Here is a 22,727-nt window from a genome sequence, read left to right as displayed (position 1 = left end):
CCCCTGACAAAAATCTACCTTGAGGGGTGGTCAGGAGTACTTAGGTGGAGGATTAACATTGTGAAACATGTCGGTTTTCGATCGTGGACCTTGAGAAAACCTATATCCCAGACAAGAGGACAACATGCAAACATACTAGGCTCCACATGGTCTGGAAGTCTTACCCAAAATATTTGTGCCTTGAAATTGAAGTTGCTGACCACTCCGCCACCTGCAGCTGGAATACCAATGAAAAATCATGGATACACTTGGTGCTTTGACCCAGGCAGTTGGAGATGCGCTTTTAATGTGAAGGGGTGAGAGTGATGGATTTCTTCCCAGAGCCAAGACAATGGTCAAGGAGAAGACCGAGAGGTTGAGGAGGTTAATGGTTCTGCTGCAGGTGGAGATGTGGTGGAGAACGGCACATACTATAAGACCAGAGTTGCCAAGTCCGCTTCTTAATGGTGATCTTCTGTTTTTGGTTGCGAGTTGCTTTTTGTTGTTGGGCTTGCTCCTAAAAAGGGAAAATACTTGCTGTTATTACTGTTATTGTTAAGTTTTCTATTAAAATATGTGTATCTCATAATGCTTGTAGAGTGGCACAACGTTTAACCAGTTGTTTAATTTAGTAATTAGGGGAGGGATACATTTAAATAAGGTAAACGCATGGCTTTCTTTGGTGACAAGAATGAGCATAATGTGGAAGTTCAGGTTTATACTATTGTTCTTACTCCAAGATCGATCAGTGTAATTCCGATAAGTCAGAACCATCTGATCACTTAACACTCTCTGATTCAACCTCTCCATCCAATCACAGGTCTGTGAGAGGCTTTGGGGGTTCAAATTGGAAACTGAGCAAGTCGCCTGTTATTTCATTATTGACTTATCACTCAAATTGTCCAAAATGATTACATTATTGGCCGTTAATACCAGTTGCTACCAAGAATATCTAGGTACTTCTGCAAAACCTGGTGCAGACTATTTTGTGTCCTGTATTGGAATTTCAAGGTAAATCTAAAACTAAACAGTAATAGTAGAGTAAAAGTATGAGTTTTAGTTGTCATTGAACTTGGTTATTGGCTATTTTAGAATGTTGTGGTATTATGGGTTAGAACATAGAACACAGAGCTTCAAACTGGGACTAATCGAAAGCAGCGACGATAAATGTGTGGAAGTTATGGGTTGGTTTGAGTATATTTGCTGGAAAGACTGATCATCAATGGACAATTTACAGTGTGACGTTCTTGGCACATACAGCTGTCCGGCAAAACCATGAATCTTACATAACTGAAACACTTTGAATCGAGCCTTATACATTGCATAAGCGGACAGAGTGGCACTGAAGAGCCGTGTGAACAGCCTCTTATAGCCGCCTATATGTAGGAGACCCCCAGCGCGTTTGGCCCTCGCATCTGCTCTTGCCTGCGTGTATAGTTACGCCCCTGACCCTCACCATTGTGCGTCCTTGATTTTAAGCTTTTAATACGAGAGGGGTGGAGACTAAACCCAACCTGCACCGTGTCATAAGGGGAGGGTCTTTCGACGGCTGTATATGTTTTGCGCGCAGACGTTTCTAAACTTCATATTTACCCTGACTCCGGGAATGGCGAGTGCGCGTAAATGGAGAGGGAGCTGAGGAAGGAAGGAAAGGGGGCTCCGGCTTGAGAGTCTTGATAGAGCCACCTCTCTCTCTCTCTCTCCTTTTTTTTTTTTTTTGGAAAATAATGGGGAACGTTCACAAAATTAAAAAAAAAAGAAAAAAAAGTGGCACATCCCATCCTCTTTGCCTCCTCTCTTTCCGCGCGTCGTAGAAGCTGAATGGACGGAGCTCGAGCCACGTCACGACGCAGCGCAGCCATGAAGAGCGCAGGAGCCAACCGCGAGCGCTTCGTCTCCACCGTCCGCCCGCCGAGGAGGACGCGCGACGGGCACGGGCACCGGCACCGGCACTGGCAGCGGCGCGCGTACAACGGCTCCGTGAGTATACCCCGATGATGGTGCGGGACATAATGGGACGTGGTTGAGGGGGGGATGGCACAGACGGGCACGGTTATGGGTGGAGATGGAGGAGATGGAGGAGATGGAGGAGATGGAGAAGGAGCGCACGTATCGAGAGGAGAGAGCATGCGGCGTGCGGCGTGGACGTAGCCTTGTTGTTGCGACTGCAGCGCGAGCGAGGCAGGTGTGAGCGGTAACGGTGTCGCAAGACGTTTTTCACATCCCGCGATTGTTATGGAGAAATGGAAAATAGTGGATGTTTTATCGAAAAAAAAAAACACATCAGAATTGCACAGATACTTTGAATGCATTTGAAATCACAGTATTCTAATAACAAGGCATATTACAATTGGTTTCATATTTTTTTCTGGCACTTTAATTGATACCTCGCGTGTGTTTTGTGTGTTGTTTTGAAACAGCAACATGTATCTATTTTGTTTTTTCAATCTTATTTTTTTGTTTTTGGATTCGCGGACACACTTTTTTTCGGTTAGAATATGCGGTGCCACTCTATCCACTAATCAAGTGACTCAATTCAAATAGGAGAAAGAAAAGTGTGATATCCAGTGTGTCACGAGTCTGCGTCTGGGAGTTTTTGAGGCTTTTCTGGTTCAGAAGTTTGCTCAGAACTCTCTAAATTATCCAGCAATTACATGAATTAACTGAATTAGTTAACTCACGTTTTCCCAAAGCACACTGCTGAAAATCTATCGGAATTAGTGTGGATAAAGACACATTGTAAATGGGCTAAAAGTGGGCAGGTTATTGATATTTGAATGAAAAGTGTAACTGGAGAAATACATTCAAATGTTTTGTACTTTGTGCATAATGAGAAGGATCATATTCACATACAAAGCTGATTGGATACTATAAATTGTGCGTCATTCACAAAGCTGTTGACTGATGATTTTTCTTCTGTTCCAAACATTTTAGTAAATTTAAAATGGACACACACACACACACACACACACACACACACACACACACACACACACACACACACACACACACACACTCTCTTCACGTGTTAATTGGAGCTCTACAGCCCACGTGGCTCCTCCTCCAATACCAGGATTACTCGAGGCCCCTGTAACCTCAGCGCCTAATGGCACGACTGAAAGAAAGTGAAGTGGCGGCTGCGCACGTCTCGCATCACACACACACTGTCCGCGGATCAACACACATCACAAGGCCAAAGAAGTAAGACCCCGAGCTCACCGAGGACCGGGCTCAGACACGTGCGTGGACCAGCTCCAAATGCGCCAAATAAAACCAGGGATTACGGACATGATGCGTGTTTAATCTGGTATAGGCTATTGCGTGAATTTAGACATTCTTTTTTATTATTTAGCGTTGTATTATGTTTGTGGGAGTATTAATAAGACAATGTTACGCACTGCATTCAATTTCGTGAATTGGAAACGTTGCATTAGGACAGAAATCGCTAAAAAGTGGGGTCATTTTGTGGTTTTAAGCTGTTAAATGCACCTTTAGATTCATTTAGTCAAAAAACAAGCACTCATTCCATAAAACCGTGCAAGCTAATATTGAAAAATAATGGCGTATGTGCTGTGCGTAATATTTAGATTCCAAACAGCAGTCATGTTCAAAGATACATTGACACTCCTTTCACGCCTCCTCATTGAAGTCTTTTTTTCTTCTTCTTTCACCTTGTAGCCTAAATGGTGTTCGTAAACTGGGCCACTTGTTGTCTCGTGTCCGTGGTGACTAAAATGTTGTTGTTCTTGTTGTTTTTCCCAGGGTTCCCCGGAGAGACATTGAGCGGCCTCTCAACACGTGGCTCACTCGAGGTACTGTTTCACACACACACACACACACACACACACACACACACACACACACACACACACACACACACACACACACACACACACACACGCACGCACGCACGCACGCACGCACGCACTCACGCACGCACGCGCACGCGCACACGCACGCACGCGCACACACACACACGCACGCACGCACACACACGCACGCACGCACGCACGCATACGCGCACACACGCACGCGCACGCACGCACGCACGCGCACACACGCACACCAATGGAGTTCACGTTCCCGCTGATAAAATAAATACCGTCCATTTTTGGTCATAGAAACGTTATAATAATGTCTTTGCAATATGGCTTATGATTTGCTTATTATTTAGTAATAGATTAATATATGTATAGTTTTATACAGCAAAATTTATATGTGCAGTCAATTGGGACATACAAATGTAATTGTCTTTGTAAATCTCTCATTGTTGATGGCGTAAAGCCATGTACAGCTGTTTAAAGTTTAGGTAATTATAATAATAGTTTTATTTGCATTTTAAAAATGTTACAAAAAGTGTGATTATAATTGGCAACGTAAAGTGGCGTGTAAAATAGGTGTTTTAATTTGGAGAGGTCATATTTAATCGCTGGTCTAGTGCTGGTGAATGTGTCAATTAATGTGTGACGCTTTTGGTCAATTTAGATCTTTTAAAACGTTGAGGGAAAAAAAAGGAAGAAATAAAGAAAAAATATTACCATAAGGATTAAATGCAATGAATCTGGCAACACAACACTATAGCTTTTATAATGCATAGCATAAAACAGTAAAATTCTCTGAAGTCAATTATCGAAATGGAATAAATTCATTAGGATTATATAACAACAGCACAGTCACAGAATAAACCAGCGTTAATGAAGGGACTATTAATGATAATAGGGAAATAAGTGCAATCTGCATCTAATTATCTTTGCGTGTCTGCTGCTGCTGCCTGGAGAGAGTGGGCCAGATCAGATGTGAGTCATAAAGCTGGCAGCAGTAACGGTCCTTTTGCTAAATATTAGTCCGATGAATTAGCAAAAAATAAGCCACAGAATTAGAGGCAGTCTATGGAGAAATATCTTCAGCACTTCAAAGCAAATGCTGTGATTTCGTCATGCACAAAAAACACACTGTTGTTTTTTTTTATTTTTATAAAGGCTAGTAAATTATTTTTAAATGCTAAATGTCAAATAATAATGACACACATTTACCTTTTTCAAAAACAAAGGCCATGTGTAAGTTTAGGTTCACAAAATTGGTTTCAGAATGATGAAAAATTAGGACCGTTTCCATAACTGCTTAAAACAAATCAGTGTAATCCCTCATTCGTCCAGGAGTTTTCCATTGTAGAATTTTTTTATTTCTATTCATTTTCATCTGGACACTGTTTTTTAAAGTCTCCATTTGACTACGACTGATTTTTTTCCTACAATGTTTAAAAACGAACTATGCTAAGCTTTAAATGGGGATGTTATGTTGCCTATAACAGGAAGCTCAAACCCAGAGTGCAAACAAAGCAAGAGCACTAACACGCCTAATTAACACATTTCCACTTTTATTAATGAAACAATGAGAATGGTTTCTGTCTTAACATTTCCACTTTTAGCCGAAAACAGTTCTTGTTTCCGAAGCGTTAACCAGATCATGCCTTCTCGAGGTGTATGAGGTGTGAAGCAGCATATGTGTGATGGGAAAGCGTAGTGCCTCGCCCCCTCCATCGCCGTTTTCTCATTTGCTCTCCGTATCTCTCCATCATGCTGTGATTGGAGTGGGCGGGACTAGGTTAAACCATAACAGAGATGGGCACACAGGGCAGGAATTAGACTGTGCCATTTGCCAACATGGCGGAACGGTGTATGGAGTTTGCAGATAGCTGTAACTGTAAATAGTGTATTGCTAAAATAAAGGCTTTTGTACTGCGGAATAATATCAAAGGCTAAATGTTGTTAATTGCCCTACTGTATTTCCATAAATTAAAAGGCTATATACTAATTAGCAGACAGCACAATTTACAAAATATGAAATCACATTTTATCGCCTCTACACTTTAACTCAAAATTAGGAACCAATTTCCCTGCTAGCCATATGACTAAAAAAATTAACTGAACTTGCTTTTTAGGAATGGCTGTTGCATAATTTACTAGATTTGTACTGAATTTAGTTTGTCCCTTGTATTGCTGACTACTTTCTTTTGCCCAGCTAGCGTTTTAGTTGCTCTTGGAAAACTAGCCAACGATTATGCAAGAATTTTTCATTATCAGCACTTGATTGTGTATGTTACCCTTTTTGTTTACTCGTTTTTAGTACAATTAGCAATAGATTTCTGTACCAATTTGTAATAACAACACTTTATTTAGCCTTGATGAAGCATGTACAAAGACATAATAGATAATAAACAAACAGATTAAAAATAATGATTCTGGCTTAGGTTTGGGTATTAGTTAAAGAGCCTGAATTCTTAATAAACTCATTATAACAGCTATATTGCAGCTATATTGCGGCTATATGCTAGTAAAAGTGTAGTGAGTATAAATCGTTTTTTTGTAATCTATGTGCTCTACTGTTATGAAAGTAGATTGATTGATTGATTGATAGATTGATATTATGCCATAATGTTAAAAACCTAACCTGGCATCAGATAATGTAAATTAAAAAACAAGACAGTTTTGAAGTATTTTCCAGCTTAACAGCATGGATCGTTTTTAATTTAAAAATGCATTTGGGTCATTGCGGGGGTTTGCGTTTGAAGCCATCACTCTCCTGTAGTTTTGCCATTCAGTGCGTGCATGTGTGGTGGGGGACAGTTCGCATTGGGTGCCAGGTTGAGTGAAGCATGGATGCTGTCATTGCTTCGATGGTTGAAGCTGGATGTGCTTTTTGTCAAAACGGTGCCTCTTTCTAATTGTCCAATGTGAGATTTTTTTTTCTCGTAAAGAACAATTAGCACGGCGATCCAATCAGGGCTTCTGTGGGTCGGAACGAGCGCTCGGATTGGCAGCAGTGTTGTGAGGCGGAGTCGAGGGGCCACTTGGGGATGTCATAAAACCAAGGGTGAAAGATTTAAGGGGAGCTGTAGACCTCAAACCCAAGGACTTTGAGGACCCCAGTGTAGGCCCGGCGCTAGTCCATCCGATTTTGGATCAACAAATTTTCAAATATTTCATGCTTTTCAAAAATATATTTACATTTTCAAATTCTATGGGACAGTAGCAGATGCATGTTTACTAACACTACAGTTCTTCTGTTCTTTTTTTTTAGGTCAAATTGTGGGCCATGTTTCTTCACCTACGACTTGAGAGGATGGGTAGCCTTCGGGGTTGATTGTTATCTTTGGTTATCTAGCTGTATGAGTGATGTACATTCTTCATAAAGCTAGATAACCGAAAGTAACAAGAATCCCATTACGCTCCTTATAAGGCATTCAAGAGCCCAAAATAAGCATTTTTCTACCGACAACATCTCAAATGGACAACGTTTGAAAGGAGTTGAACCACTTTGCAAGTAAAGGTGAGTTGAGGAATTTGATCAGAACATTTTAAGACTTGACTTTGCAACTTTAAAATGTATTATAAACTTGCTTTCACATATCCAGTAAAAATGGGACATGTTCATATATATTTGAATTAGCCACTTGCAGGCACCGGCTAAACTCCATACCAGTTGAGTTGGTGCAACGGGATCAGTTCAAATCTAATAAGCTTTATGATCCTTGTGTATGAGGCCGTATGTCGAGGCTTAGTCTTAGCATCACATGCAAACCCACACTTTCACTTGTAAAGCTGCTGAACTTTCTCAAGTTGTTTAAGGCTAGTTTAGTTGCTAGTGATCAGTTTGAAATTCCTTAGCATCACAGGACTCAGGCAGAAAGAATGCATACGGCACTTTGAATTACACATATGTTCCGACTTGGATGGGATTGTCCGAGGTAAGATTGCTCCCTCCGAGTTAATCCGAGATCCTGCTGGCACCTAAGCAAAAAAAACAAGAATTTGTTTTAGGCCAGCTTTGTTAAGTTAGCCGTTGTTGTTGATTTTTTCCCCCTCTCTCCCTCTTTCTGTCTCCGTCTCTCCTTTCTACCTACTCCTTTCTCCCGTCGACATGAAAAGATGTTTGATTTGGGGTTCGGGTCGTTGTTTGATTTGACGTGACAGTTGGCTTGGCTGTGAATGGGCCGTAGCCGAGCCTCCATTGCAAGAGGTGCTACCATGTGGAAAGGCCTGATGGGATCATGCTCAATGCCACAAAACTTAAGCAGGCGGGGGGGAGTGGTCCAGGGGCAATCAAGCAGAAAGTACCCCCAGTGACGAGAACCGTGGGCGAGAGAAGGGGAACAATCTGAGACCTTTAGGTTCTTTGCCCAGGCCCATGGTGAGGAGTAATTGGTCAATCAGATCTTCAACCTCCAGGCCTGTGATGGCTGATTGAAGGTGTGATTTCTTTTCTGACCATCAAAGCTAGAGGGTCACTCCTGCTGCGCAAGATTGTTTGCAAGGTCTGAAGGCTTTCCCTCTGATTTGGAGCGACCATGCTAGCAGCAAGCTCCAATACATGTCCGACAATGCTTTCTCAACACGCCTCTACTAAAACATTTCCCCCGAGTCCAAATATTCAACTTGGCACAGTGCAAATTTTGGAACATTCAAGCCAGGCGAATATTAAATTCCTAAATGTGCGCATGGCAACCTTTCCCTTGCAATGTCAATCTGGACGAGCCCTGCAGTTATAGTTTACTTGGTGCATTGCAGCTGCTGAGTGTGGTATTTGAGCTCCAGTGAGGGAGGAACGAGGGCCGTGACAGGAAGTGACAGCCAGTCTTCTAACAACGTAGCACCTGATTTAGCTAACTTTGTATCTCTATTAGGCTAACCTGTGTTTCAATGTAACAGTTGTTGACAGTTGGTGACAGTACAATCATTGAAACATGCAGTAAATTATATACCAAGAAAACTTGCAAAAAAGCACAATACTCTAATCCTATTAAAGATCAGATTGATACCCTGACAGATTTAAAAATGTATTTTGTCAAATGGGGGTCATTTAGAAAATCCATGCCCTTGAGAGTCAATATCTTATGTCTTACCCTTGCACTATATTACCAAATGGTCTAAGTTCTACCTGGACCAAATATGTCAAGTCATGTGTCAAAATGTTTGAACAAATCACTCTTTACTCTGTACATCCTTTTGGTTAATGAAAAACTTGTTTGCAGTGGAAGTCGAAAAGTGAACATTCTTTAAAGGGAATTTTCATGACCCCTATTCCATAATTTCCTTGCTGTTAGCCACATTGTTAAGGGCTAAATGGAAGGGAAGTGCTGGACAGATTGTGCCCTGAGCAGTGCCTTAGGAGACTCATGTCATGGTGCAAAGGCTTTGTGCTCGCTCCGTGTGTGGCTCTGTTGTATCAGTAACACTTTACACTGGGGACCCTGGGGTGGATACAGTCCTAGTTTGTGCTTCGACCACAAATGGCAAGGAGATGGGAGAGTTCCGAAACCACCACCGTCACCACCTCCGGGCCTCATTCTCTGTTCCTTTTCCCCCTTTCTCCTTTCTGTATGTCCTGGGGCAGTATTGGAAAGGGAACGAAAGAACAAGGAAGCCAGGAAGGAGGAGAGGGGCAGGAGGAGGGTGTGTGGATTTGTCTTTGCTTTCATGCACTGGGCAAGCAGATTTAGACTCCAAGTGTCAACTAGAAAAACAACCATTGTGGACGGGCCCTACTTACCCCCCCCAGCAGAACACTTTACAGTCAATAGAGCTAGTGCACTTGTCACTAGGGGACAATGCAGCCTTTTGCCTCCCTTTCAGCCCAGCCGGGTCCGAGCAGCCAGACAGTTTTCTGAACAAGAGCAAGTGATTCTTGCCCCCCTCTTCCTGCCTCTCTTTCTGTAGCCGGACCACACCAACAGGGTTTGGAAAATGGCTCGCTGTTGGGCCTGAGCAGAAGGCCAGAGAATGTTATTTTGTACAAAAGTGGCATTCTCTCCACCCCTTTCTCTCAGCCTCGAATGAATGTATCGAAGGCGGTTGCAAAAGTCAATGAGCCCCCCCCCCAGACAAAGGAGATTAGGTTTGGCAACTCGGCAGTAACAGGTGTACTTTGACTGTGTTGGGACCACACGGGGGGCGACTTCTGCTGGCTGACCCACCATGCTGACTGCTTCCTTTTAGTTGAGAATTCCGCAGAGATAAAGATGAAATTGGCTTTGTGCTTTTGGATGGTTTCAGACCATGTCTTTCTAGTCAAAGGCATGCCCGGCCTAGCTGCCCACAGTGAGCTTTTGAAAAGCCAAACACTAGCTCTATTTTGCTACATTAGTTATGATTTACAAAGTTTTCTCCAAAGAGATCCAGCTGATATATTTAGATCCTGGCCATGCTCACCCAGGGGAGCGAGTTATGGGTAAACAATGTTGGCACAGAGAGAGAGAGAGCTTTACACAGCGCCAGAGCATGAATACATTTCCACATTTAGGCTAGAAACTGATGCTGAGGAAAGGAAATATCTGACAAAGAGAATAAGTGAACCTCTTTCTATCAACACTGACAACCATAACAATTCAAGCCATTGAGCTTCAGGACAAACAGTCTCTCAGATGTTGAGCAAAACAGTGCATGCATTTGTTTGTTTCAGTGGTGCAGCTTTTACTGAAAGCACCAGAAAAAAACATTCTAGTGAAATGACTTGGCAAAGTGTCAGTGAAGGGTCTGTTCAGACTGAAGCTGCTCCTGCTGCCATTGTGCTGCTCTCTCTCACACCTACGAGTCCAGAGTAAGTACACAATTTCATTGTTGCTTGAGCTGTTAATATCAGAGGCTCCACAATAGACCCATTCGCCATATTTGCATAAGGCACTTTTCCAACAAGGACCCAGAGAGGGCTTGAAAGCTGGCCCACTCCAGCTCCAATGGCAAAAAAAAAATGTCAAGTGCCAATTAGGAGAGGTTTGCCACAATTCAGCTGTACCCCACCCCTGTATGCAGCCGCTCCCTGGCTGCCTACCCACCCCAGCTTATCACACTCCCAGTCACCCCTGCTTCTGTCACCTTCTTCTGGTCATTTCAGACACAGACACTAGAGACAAAAGCTGCTTCCTCTGCTGCTGTCTAATGGAAGGTCCATTCTGTCGGCCCCACTGTGCAGCTCCAGCAGACTGCAGACTGTTGTGCGATTATTCTGCTTCCTTTGTTGATTTGCTTGAATAGAGGTGCTAAGTATCTATATGTGGCTTAACCTGAGAGTTACACTCCATCTGCTATAGGCAATTATGATGTGAGTTGGTGATGCTTGCTGGGCAGAGGAGAGACATCTGATTTCCACATTCACAGTCATGACTCTATGTAGGCACTAATAGTATTACACACGACTATAGCACATCCTATTAGGTGGAGGGCACAGTCACACACAGCCTTGATCCACAACACAACTGCGTGTACTGGATTTTCGACGGCTAAGTCAAATCAAGACTTGCTAGCTTTAGTGAATAACTGTTTATGTCTGTGCAAACTAAAAAAAGGTGGATTATTTTATCTAACGCAAAGGGATAAGACTGCAGAAGATTGTCAATGTCTTCCATTTCCAGTAATCGAATGTTTACATCTTGGCAACAAAAGGCTGGCTCATCAAACACCTAACGGCTGTGTGTAAAATCACAGCAATGCAGAAAATCTAATAAAAAAATCTTCCACACAATAAAAGAATGTAATCATGTTTGCCCAATTGGACTACTGTTGTTTTCCAGCGAGAATTTACCTAACTCACCGCCTCCTGCCACTCATACAGATTTTTCCTGTGTCCCCTTTCTCTTTCATTCTTTCATTCAATCTCTGTGTCGAGCTTTTTTCCCACCCTTGATTCTCAGATGGTTGGATCTGATTTGCATGTATTTGCATAATGAAAGTCATTTGCATGCTCAGGGGCAGACTGTACCATGAGAACAGACATGAAAAGGTGTGTGTGTGTGTGTATGCGCGCGCGTGGTCGCCTTGCATCTGTATGCCTCTACGCACCATACACAACGCCAATACCCGATACTCAAAATGTATGCCCTCTGATTTTCTTCTTGTTTTGTGCTTTTTTGCGCTCTTCAGGCTACAGTACCAATGCCACGCCAATGAAGGGAAGCTGGCAAGGGGAACAACAGACCGACGGAGGAGGGGGTGCTGTTGATTCTACTCCTCTGCATCGCCACCCACCCCCCTCTCCCTCTCCCTCCATCCTCAGCACACTGCCCCTCTTTCCTGTACAACAAGACGCCACCATCTTAGAACAGCGCTGGCACGAAATGGAAGAGAGGACCGATGCAGGTAAACGTTCGCACAAAACACATCGCCCGTAATGCCATATGTCCCCATCGGCTTGGCACTCAGACAAGTCGGCGACCCGCTGCTTTTTGACATCCTCATCACCGCTATTTACTGCAGGCTTCATTTCTAATCACCGTTTGTTAATTGCGCGATTCATGATGGGTGCGTGCGGTGGTGGTGGAAGGGGGGGTTTGCGTAGACATGGGCAGGGCTAGTTTTTTTCCGATGTACGTTCACATTAAATCACGCCTATCTCAATGATTCTTTCTGGAGGCTTTCAGTGGGCATCTGTGCTCTGAAACGCCATCTCGTTTTTGTGTTTTTTTTTGTCCTTGCCATTTGGGAATCCTTGTGCCATCCCTCCTTATGAGTATGTGCCCCGACATGGCGACAGCTGCCATTTTGAAGGAGGTGCGCGATAGTGCCATGCTGTTTGGACAAGGCGATTTTTGCGTATACACGTTTTTGTTTCCAAATGAAGTAATTGTTCCCTATTAACACAATTATGCCAATAGTAATCCTCTCTGAGCTTCGAAATGAGGTCACTGTGTGAAAAGGGATTGATAACTGCAGCCTCTCCATCTGAATATGACCAATATAAATCCACAGCTAAAAATAGTCAACTGAAGATCAGTGGCAGATGGAAGTTGGAAAGTGGGGCATTGATAGTTAAAGTCAAGATTCGTTTTGGTGGCTGGTGCTGCCTGACAAGTCAATTATTGTTCTCCCTGAGTGCACTTGTTGTAGCAGTCTATTATTCCATCCAGACAACTTGCATATTTAAAAAACGCTTAAACTGAAACACCAATTAGTATCACCCTGACTTGATTAAGTAAGCCAAGCAGTAAACAGTGCACACTATTGTTCTGGGAAAGAGTCCTAGTTTGGAGAGGTCAGTGGCAAAAATGTATCGGAAAGGCAACTATCTATAAGGATATAACATTTCTCAGGGGACGTCTGGGTAGTGTATAACGCACTAATGTGTCCTTATTAAATTGCATTTTGGCCAAAGTACTAGGCAGGATCTAATATTGTTTTCAAATGAGGCCAAGCTTTGCAAATTAATTTTTAGTCAAGGCGTCGCTTGCTTTGCTAAGACTTGCGTTCGTAACTGTGTCAAAGGCAATGTGTGCTAATCACAGAAAGGCCTCCATAAACAGGTGGTAGATTGAGCCAAGGGGCCAGGGCCGTTCTCAATTTACTGTGTAAATTATGCAGAGCCCAAAACAATACAAACAGTAGACAGTGGAGTGGCTGGCGTTGGCTAATGAGATGATGAGAAGAAGCCTGGGAGGGCTGAGGTGAGGGGGTTGTGTCTGCTTGTGTGCTGGGAGTGTGTGAGGGTCTGGAGCTGGCAGGGCTGCAGACTGTCCCATCAGACTGTGGAGAGTGGGAGGGAGGTGGCAGGCAGCTGGGGCACCCTGCCCCCATTCAGCACCAACCTTGGGAACCCCTATGGCAGGGGTCTCCTGAACACTGGCATAGAGGGGCCCCTAAAAAGTCTGTCTGCAACCCCCATCTCCACCATTTCCACCAAGACTGTCCCTCCTCCCCCTGTCTCCCCAAACTGCCCCCCTCTCTCCACACTAATGTGAGGCTCGGGGCCTGGGAAGGACTTCAAGTTCACGGCCAGACCTCCTATTGAGCTGACAGGCTGACTGTTTGCTCAATTCGGATCTCTATTCAGAGTGGTTCTGGAGGACTGGGGGAGGAGTATGGCTGGATGGGACACCATAGAGCCGTGATAGCTATTCATTCAGATGGGGAGGGGGACATAGTGGAGAGGGGTGGGGGTGCATAAATAAAAAAGTGAGGAATCCAGGCTCAAAGTTTGCTTTGAGCAGTGTGCGCCTCTCTCACACTCTTTTAGACTCTTAATTACGGGCACCTTCCACTTTTATCCCTCCCATTCTCTAACTATACCCATCTTTACCCCCACCCACCTCTCCCCACCACACACACAAAATCACAATCATTCTCATCATCCTCTCCATCCTCTGGTTTTATTAGGCCACATGCTGGGGCTGTAAATTTAACATTAACAAGCTTATTCACTGTAGTCCTCTCAACAAAACAAGACTATGATGCCGATAACTCAAAGCGACACCAATACCCAAAACTACCTTTTATACCACCAACTTTGGTCTGGGCCCCTCCCTCACTGGACCCCTTTACCCACAGATTGGAGCAAATTTGCAGTAATTTGTCCCCTGTCCCCTGTCCATCTGACTGCCTCATTTACATTGAAGGGTATAGGGCAGCAAAAGGTGAGAACCACTAAACTTAAACTGGACCATTTTCACCCCAATTCTAACATTCTTCAGGTTGGCTGGAAATCTGCTGACACAAATTGTAATATTGGTCAAGTCTGCACTCGTTGACCTGCCATAAGTTGCTTGTCTGAGCTGCTGATTTTTTTTAATTTTTTTTTTTACAAAAAGTATTTCAGAATGAGCTTGTGAAGTCCACTTCAGCCTAGCTTACCGTGCGTCACATGCTTCCACTTTGTATTAGCAGCTCGTAGCGTACCAGGCTCCTGTAAGCCAGGCCCTCCAACTTTAGCCCCAAAATCCCTCTTCTTTTAGAACAATGTAGCTTTCTAACCCTTAATCAGCACACATTTAGACAAAATCATACAAAATCCTATAGACTAGAATACAAGCCAATCCTGGTTGCACTTCATTAAAAAGTATTGACACTTTGCATAAAATAATGACACTAAATGGAAGAGTACTGTCTTTGCATTAAGGGTGGTAATATTTTTATTATCTTGGTAACTATATTCAGGCAATATTTTAACAATGCATCAAATCAGGAATGTGCTGAAATGTAGCTGCAAATGTTTTGGTTGAGGTTCAAGTATCACATCAATTGTGAATGGACAATACAACTAACCACAAAAGGGTAAATATTTCACCCTTAAAATATCATAATATTCATTTTTGATCCAACTTGTTTTTTCACCCCTTTGAAACTTAGATTTTTTTTGAAATATCTTTTGAAACATGTTTTTGACTTTAGTTCCTAAGCCACATTTAACTCAACATTTTCTTCCTCTCTTTTTCAGATAATTCTGCACCTGTGAGATGACAATGGACCAGTTTCTCTGAGAAGGACAAGAGGACAATATTTGTGGCAGCTAGCTTACCTCTATATGCAATGGCCTGGTAGCGTACTTGCTAGCTGGACACTTACCGCATACTTTGGATCTTCCCTTTTCCTGGATGACAGTCAACACTAATGGACTCTAAAATCTCTGGACATTTGTGAAGAGGAAGAATTTCAATTTCCGAATTTGTGTGAACCTAACCCTTTACTTTTAGTATTTTTCTTTAGGCTAAACTAACACCTAGCTTATGTCTTGTTTATTTGAACTGTAGCCCTATTGAGTTTTTTGTTGTACGGTAGTTGCTAGGACAAGTGAATGTGAGACCCACGGCAGCAGTGAATATTTCTGCACTGCGATTGGACGGCTCCGTGTGTCACATGACGCAATGGCGAAGGAGAGAGCTGTCGACCTTTATACTCTATGCAACTGTCTGAATTTGATGATTTATTTTATTTCTTATTGGTTGTGTTCACATATTTTTACATTTTAAGTTGAGATGGAGGGCTGGTCAGTATTCTATGGTAGAGCAGGAGAATTCAAAATGGAGAGGTTTTTTCCTGGTTTACGGTTGATATTTCTGTAATTTCTATGCCTTTCAACATGAAACAAACACTAGCACAAAGCTCAACTTAGTCTTTATCAGCACAAATGCAATATATGCTTAACAACTGTGTGTGGACCTTCTTGCTAGGACCTTTCATTCAAACATTGTACCTCGCTCGCAAAGTTATATTGACCCAAGCCTTACATCTCTAAAACCAATTCAGTTTTGTTTGTTGGGCTACCAGTTTTATTACGAAGTGTTACATCTCCTTTTTTAGTTGAACAGAAATGAAATCCGTGGTGTGACAGATGACAGCGCAGTTTCATCTCGAGATATATTGGATCCCACATTCTCAGCCTTAACAGACTTTGATTCTGCGCCGCACCCACGAGACAATCTCTATCAATGTGCGCCAGGCTTACACTTTTAATATTCCTGACAGCACTGGCATGTTTGATCAGTAGTATCTAAGCCCAGCCCCAGGCCATGTATACACTACACTTCCCAGCATGCTTTGAGGGCTGGGACTTTATACCTGCTATCATCCAATGATACAGTGTACGACATGACAAATACATTGACTTCAAATAGTCTCTTAATTTCCTGTCCGTGGCATTAAAACACTCCCATACACACACTAGTATGTAATAAAGCAAAGCGCGTATTATCACGGCCTAATTCATTCCATATTAATTTTCGGGAAGTGGCAATTTTTTATTACGATTGATTATCTATGCAAATCTCTTTAAATATGACTTTAAACAACCTATGTGTGTGCAATTGATTCAAAAGAGGACTATCTTGGCCTAATTTGGAAAATGTATTCTTTTGATAATCAAGCAGTGCTCGAGACAATTACTTATCTGCCTGGATAAGCTTGAAATTATGTTTTTAATCTGCAGTGCAAAAAGTTACTCTTCTCATATCAGGCCAGAGGCTTGGAAACTACCAATTCAGGCTTAAATTAGATTGTCTGTCCCTTTAAAACTAGATCAAACATATCTGCACACTGGATTTAGACAGATTATTATTGTCTATATGTAATCCATGCGATGAATGAGCGTTCACCCTTTGTGCCTTGTCGTGTATGGACTATTTTTGTATGATATGAAATCATAATAAAGGTTTACAGTGAAAACAATATTGTGTTTGTGAGTGGTAAATCAGACTTTTCAATGAACTAATTTTGTAAATAGATATAGCCCTATAAATACAGTACAATACATGTAGGGTTAAAAAAAAGAAGGTTGATTTTAGATTCCTCTTCATGTTATTTGAAGGATATTGTTTTGATTGCATGAAACACTCAGAAACTATAATCTGAGAAAACCACTGACACATGAGTTGAATCAGCATGAGATCTGTTACAATAAAAAGTTTTAAATGATTGAATAGAACTTTAAATCCTGCTTGTGCTGCACTGATATTATAGCATGGCCCAATCTGTGCTCAACACCAACTCAAAAAGTGAAACAATTGTCAAGGGAATTCTACTTATCCTTGAGCAGCAAGAGGAATTCTACATATATTTGTAGTATTTTTTCCTGATCATCTTCAGATAATGTGTAGAACTCAATTCAGAGTGCTACATATCAATAATACTTCCTATGCTATGGACTTTGGACTATGCACTCACAACAATGAACATTTTAAACTAGTCCATTCTCAGACCTACTTGGAGTTCTTCTTCCTTTGCCTGGAATGTTTCACATTATCGCAATCAACTTACCCTTGTTTTCATTGGCCAAAAATACCTTGAATTCTTACTGTAAGTGAGTCGCCTCTCCACAAATCTGATCAGTAACTTGGCCTGGTGGTGCCAAATGTAAGTTTAACTGTAGAACATTCGAGGCAACATGGAGACAAGAGATGGTAGACTCAACCTATAGAAAAGTTACATAGTGCATCTTTAAATGTACACTTTTGTTAGTCCTCATAGGGAAATTTGCACTGCACCATTGTACCATTTTTGAGCGTTAATGTGGAAACCAGATCTTGAGTGTAGATCTTGGTCAGGTGCACCAACTGGATGAGGATTAGCATATTGTGAATTAATGAATTAGTGTTGGATTGTGACAAAGCATAAATAGCTGCATTGTGTCTAGATTGATTTGTAGTGGTGCCAAAATGGTACGTTTCCAAATGCTTTTGTGTGAGCAGATTTACCACAGTCAATAATAAAACGTCCACGTAGATGTGTAGTAACATTCTAACATGTTGCAACATTGATCTCCATGTGCTGTCACTTAATATCACCGTAATCCATTTCACATATCCGTCTATTCTATTCTTTTACATGTTTGCTTTTTACATCCATCACATCTAGAGAAATCAAACGCTGTTCCAATGAAGCGTTACGGCCAAATGAAAAGATTATCACCACACTCCCGAGATCAGACGCGTTTCACAACATCACCACGAGGGACAGGGGGTTTATTTGCCCAAGCATGTGGTGCTCATCTCCATTGAGGCTGGTGCTATGGTATGGATTTACCCTAGACAGTAGAAGTGCAGCCATGGACGCTCAATATAGTAGCAAGTGATGAAATCTTAATCTCCTTTTGCAGCGATATGAAAAATGGGCCAATATACATACGCACATTAGCACGCCGTTAGCTGCAATCGGAATGAAACAATAAGGCTTTGATCATGCGGTGACAGATCTGTGTTGAACACCGGTGTACTGCCAGTGCTGGAGTGGTATATGAGGTAACCAGTGGTGAAAAGCGTAGACAGAATGTAGACAAGTAAAGTAACATTACTTCAAACTAATTTTACTTGTGTAGAATGTTTTTTTTACAAAAAAAATCCTTAAGAAGAAATATAATCAACTTTTATGAGCTTTCCTCCTAATTTAATTTACTAAAAGTTGTATTTTGATTGATTCATGCATGTTTAAGTAATCCTGTATTGTCCTGCAATGGAGGCTCCAGCGCTAAAAAAAAATATCCGGATTTCTCCTTCCCCCTATCCCCGCCCGCACAATGTGCTTTTATGCCATTATTTTAAAAATGAAGACACCGAATGACACATGTCAGGTTTTAAAATATCACGTAGCCACTTTTCAAAGATAAAAACATAAATAACAATTCTCTGCTTGTTACAGTGAAATGTCCCTATGAAGAGGTGGAGCTTATCAGTTCTGCAGTTTTAACAGGAAGTGAATGGACCTGTTTCTTTTACCAAACTGTTTTATAGAACAATATTGCTATTTTCAATGAGCAAAATTTTAATTGATGATTTACATATGTTAGAGTTGAATCGAGTTGCATCGAATCACCAGGACAAGTTCCTATGTTTATTCTGATTCTGATTCTAAATACTAAGTACCTGAAGAAGCATAATATGTCTCCTTTAATGAAGATATAAATGGACATTTATATCTTTATTACATTTATATTTTTAGTATTGTCAAAGTACAGAGTTGTTGAATCAGGGAAAAAGCTGGTAAGACTTTACGGCACTTTAAAATCTTGCAATATTTATCCAAGTGCACCACAAAAACAAGCTTGCTTACTATGTCAACTTGCATTCTCACATTTCTAAACACTACAGTCCGTACATGGACATTTTAGAAGGTGCACTATGAAACCTTTCCGTTAAGGGGCGTGTATCCATGGATTGCTTTGTCTTGAATATTCCTCAGAAAGCCATTAACACTCTAGCATTTATTCAATTATAAGTTTTATTCTTCAAAAATAATTTAAAGGTGCATTATGTCTAGAATGTTCCACAAGATGGTATTAACTTCAATCTTTCATTTACAGAACAGAAAAACAACATCTCCACAATCCTCCTAAAAGCTCATGTTTTTCAAGTACTCCATTTTGTCATTTGCTAATGTGTATCTAGTACATTCTAATCGTGCTAAAAATAACAAAATAGGTTATAAAATGTGATATAAGTCCATTTGAATGCTGAAGTACTTGTAACTGGGTAATTGTAATCGCACCCCGCCTCTGCTGAGGCAACCGGGCCAATGTCGACATATGGGCCCCTCGCAATTCATTAGCTTTGTCATGTAAACGAGGCTAATCCCACTGTAAAACAAATGGAATACGGCTCTTTACTGTACGCGCCGTTTTTCATCCATTTCCACGTCCTTTATACAGCTCGGTGTAATTCAATCAAAGAGCAGATTTAATGCCATATCCTGAATGCACAGATTTTACAAGGCGCTTCCTCTTTCGTGTTTACAGGCGCACTGCGAATTCGGGTAAAGAGCTGACTTGGATTTCAAGTCGTCGCGATGAACCATTCCGTTTAAACACGATGTATGCTTTTATTGCTCATTGACCAAGTTATTTATGAGTGAAATGTAAGGATAGATCCAAGCTTGTGCCGAATGTTTAGAGCTTGAATTTGGAATGCCAAAAGTTAAAAAGCAGTAATAATAGACATAGTGTAATGTCTTTGAAATCGTGATTTTCTCTGCACTGGTAGATTATTGTTTAAGGGTATTCACAACAAACTAAAACACTTACAAAGATGTTTGCTTATTAAACTTAAAACAGCAGATGGCCAACAATTACATGAAGTAAACCCCTCATCATTAGCAGCTTTCCAAACGTTCAAATACTGCTGGAAGTTTGGTAATGAACAGTACATTAATTAGTAGATTAGGTTAGTAGATAGATAATTAGTAGATAGGTGATAGGTCATGCAAGTGTAAGTGATACTTCACTTTATTTGCAGCACATCGTAGCAGCAATATCATAAAAGTAATAGGAAGTAATAAAACCTATTTATCTTCAATTAATTCAACTGCAGGTGTTTTTATTGCTAAAAAATACCTTGAAAAACGTGTATTCCTACTGAGAGCAGGCTTGCCTCGCCACAGATCTTGGCCAGCTGGTGCCAACTTGTCTCCGTGGAGATAGATACCTTCAGTGGTATACTGTGGAACATTGCGGACCCTCCATCAGAAAAGAAATGTGAACCTTTAAATTGCATGTCATGGATCAATACTGAAAGATAAAAAAACAAATTATTATACAGGTTATATATAATACACATGTGCAACCAGATCTCCCCTCCAGACATTTAGAATAAAAGTCATCCTATGTCATTATCTACTTACTACAACAAATTGTATCCTAATTTTCAGGTTTAGAAAATATATTGTTGTAAAAAAACAACAACATGTTTACCATTATCACAAATCTAATCCCACGAAAACGATTAAAACACAGCCTTTTACTGTATTCACCGTTTCCCACTAACAGCCATTCTTTTATGAACTCTTTTATGACCCACACTCCTCGCAAACAACGACCCTCCGCAAATATTACACGTGTGTTAGCGTGTAGCCAGCTAGCGGCGCGTCTTTGTCACAACTCTCCGTTGGCCTAGCAAGCTGCTTTCTTGGCTCGGTTCTACCACAGGCCTCATAATCTGATTCACAGTCTTTGTCGTGCTGCCAAGAGAGCGCTATAGCATTAGCCGAGCTGCTGTATACCAGGCTAAATGAACTGTGTGTCATCGTTAAGCACACTAGAACAGGCTGGAGTGACGGAGAACAAGCACGCTGTCATTAGCAGCCATGTTGGATCAGGCTGATGTGCGGGAGATTGGTTAGGTTTGAAATGTCAGAGGGAAAGAGAAAAGGAAGTGTGGTTTATACAAAGAGCTTCATTTGCATTATTATTGATAGAGTAGTCAAGAAGCTAAGTTTGTCATGTGTGTCAAAGCTCTTTGTATTTCTCTTTTACACAGTTTTGATTCATTCTCAGGCTAATGCAAGCTTTTATAGAACACTGCTGAAAAGATACTTGTTTGGCATCTCATTGAGTTATTTATTTAGCTCTGGATCTTTGGATACATTCTTCTATTACATCCAGAAAAATGGGACAAATTGTGCCCAGGAACCGCCACAACGCACCATACATTTGGTTTGCAGTAGTTGTGGAAAAATGTCACGCAACTATAGCTTTAACAACTTAAAAGATCATGTACTTGTCACAAAGCTAAGTGTGTTCTGAATCTGGTTTCACGGAGTACGTGGCATTATGACATCCTCCCTCCTGCTACGGTGTAATAATGGTTTCCTGTATTGTCTTGACTTTGTGAGGGAAAGTTCTATTCACCTGTGCGCACTGGTCAAAATAAATCCACCATTTGATCCAGAGTTTTTACAGAAAATCCACTACATCATTCTCACATGACTTAGATTTGTCACTTGTTTTGGACATACATGATCCAATTGTTATTATGTATTAGTTTGATTAGTGTTTCTGACTCATTTCTTTGTAATGAATTCAAATTAGCATTGAAAATATCATGAGGCACAAAGTACAAGCAAGCTTAAATAACTGAGGTTTATGCAATGGAGAATCTAGCTCGCAGAAAAATATAATTATCAAGTGTCTTATTTTCCCCGCTGACATTTATGAGAGTAATTATAAACACATCTAATCTAAAAGCCAATTTGGTCATCGAAAAACTTGCCAATCGTTTTGTGTAGCTTGCGAAATGACCGCCGCCGCCATCTCAGGACCGGAGAGACGAAACACTTACAAGATGGCGTGTAGCGAACCGGCCTTAGATCAGCGCATTAGAACGTACGGGTCACTGCGGAGGGGGCGTGGCTCGAACCCTGGTCCGAGGTCTCCCAACCCTGGTGCTGCTCTTTCTCTGTTTCTGCGAATGGTCATTGGTATGCAGGAATGCTAGCTCCAGGAGGCCGCTCTTCTGTGCGACGTTTTGGAGGGAAAAGGCGTCTCTAGGAAGAATGATTTGTGGGCCGTCGGTTTGGACCCTGGTCATTGCCAAGAAAAAGTGGGCAAGGGTCCAGACCGGTCCACCTCGTAGCTGCAGCTGTCCCCGTGGTGCCCAGACAAAATGGCGCCAGAGGATTTAACGCGTTTGTTGAACTGAAATGATTCAAATTATTGCAAATATATGGATAATGACTGGGTGTGGATTTGCACATTTGTTTATTTGATGGCAACAACAAACATTCAGC

At 41.6% G+C, this 22,727-nt stretch overlaps 1 long non-coding RNA gene across 2 annotated transcripts; it reads left to right on the top strand.

Moving 5' to 3' along the window:
* Positions 1-1,619: 1,619 nt before the first annotated feature.
* On the top strand, positions 1,620-16,904 carry LOC140374509 (uncharacterized). 2 transcript variants are annotated; one of them, XR_011929095.1, is made up of 5 exons: positions 1,620-1,959; positions 3,742-3,791; positions 7,060-7,308; positions 11,895-12,110; positions 15,178-16,904. It is a non-coding gene; the product is annotated as an uncharacterized lncRNA (long non-coding RNA). The 2 variants fall into 2 exon arrangements; XR_011929096.1 differs by lacking the exon at positions 1,620-1,959 and adding an exon at positions 2,150-2,164.
* The last annotated feature ends 5,823 nt before the right edge of the window (positions 16,905-22,727 follow it).

The sequence above is a fragment of the Eucyclogobius newberryi genome, unplaced genomic scaffold (genome assembly GCF_026437365.1).
Source record: "Eucyclogobius newberryi isolate DKJ021-1_F unplaced genomic scaffold, fEucNew1.0.hap1 SCAF_3, whole genome shotgun sequence".
Classification (NCBI taxonomy): domain Eukaryota; kingdom Metazoa; phylum Chordata; class Actinopteri; order Gobiiformes; family Gobiidae; genus Eucyclogobius; species Eucyclogobius newberryi.
This window is presented reverse-complemented; position numbering and strand designations above follow the sequence as displayed.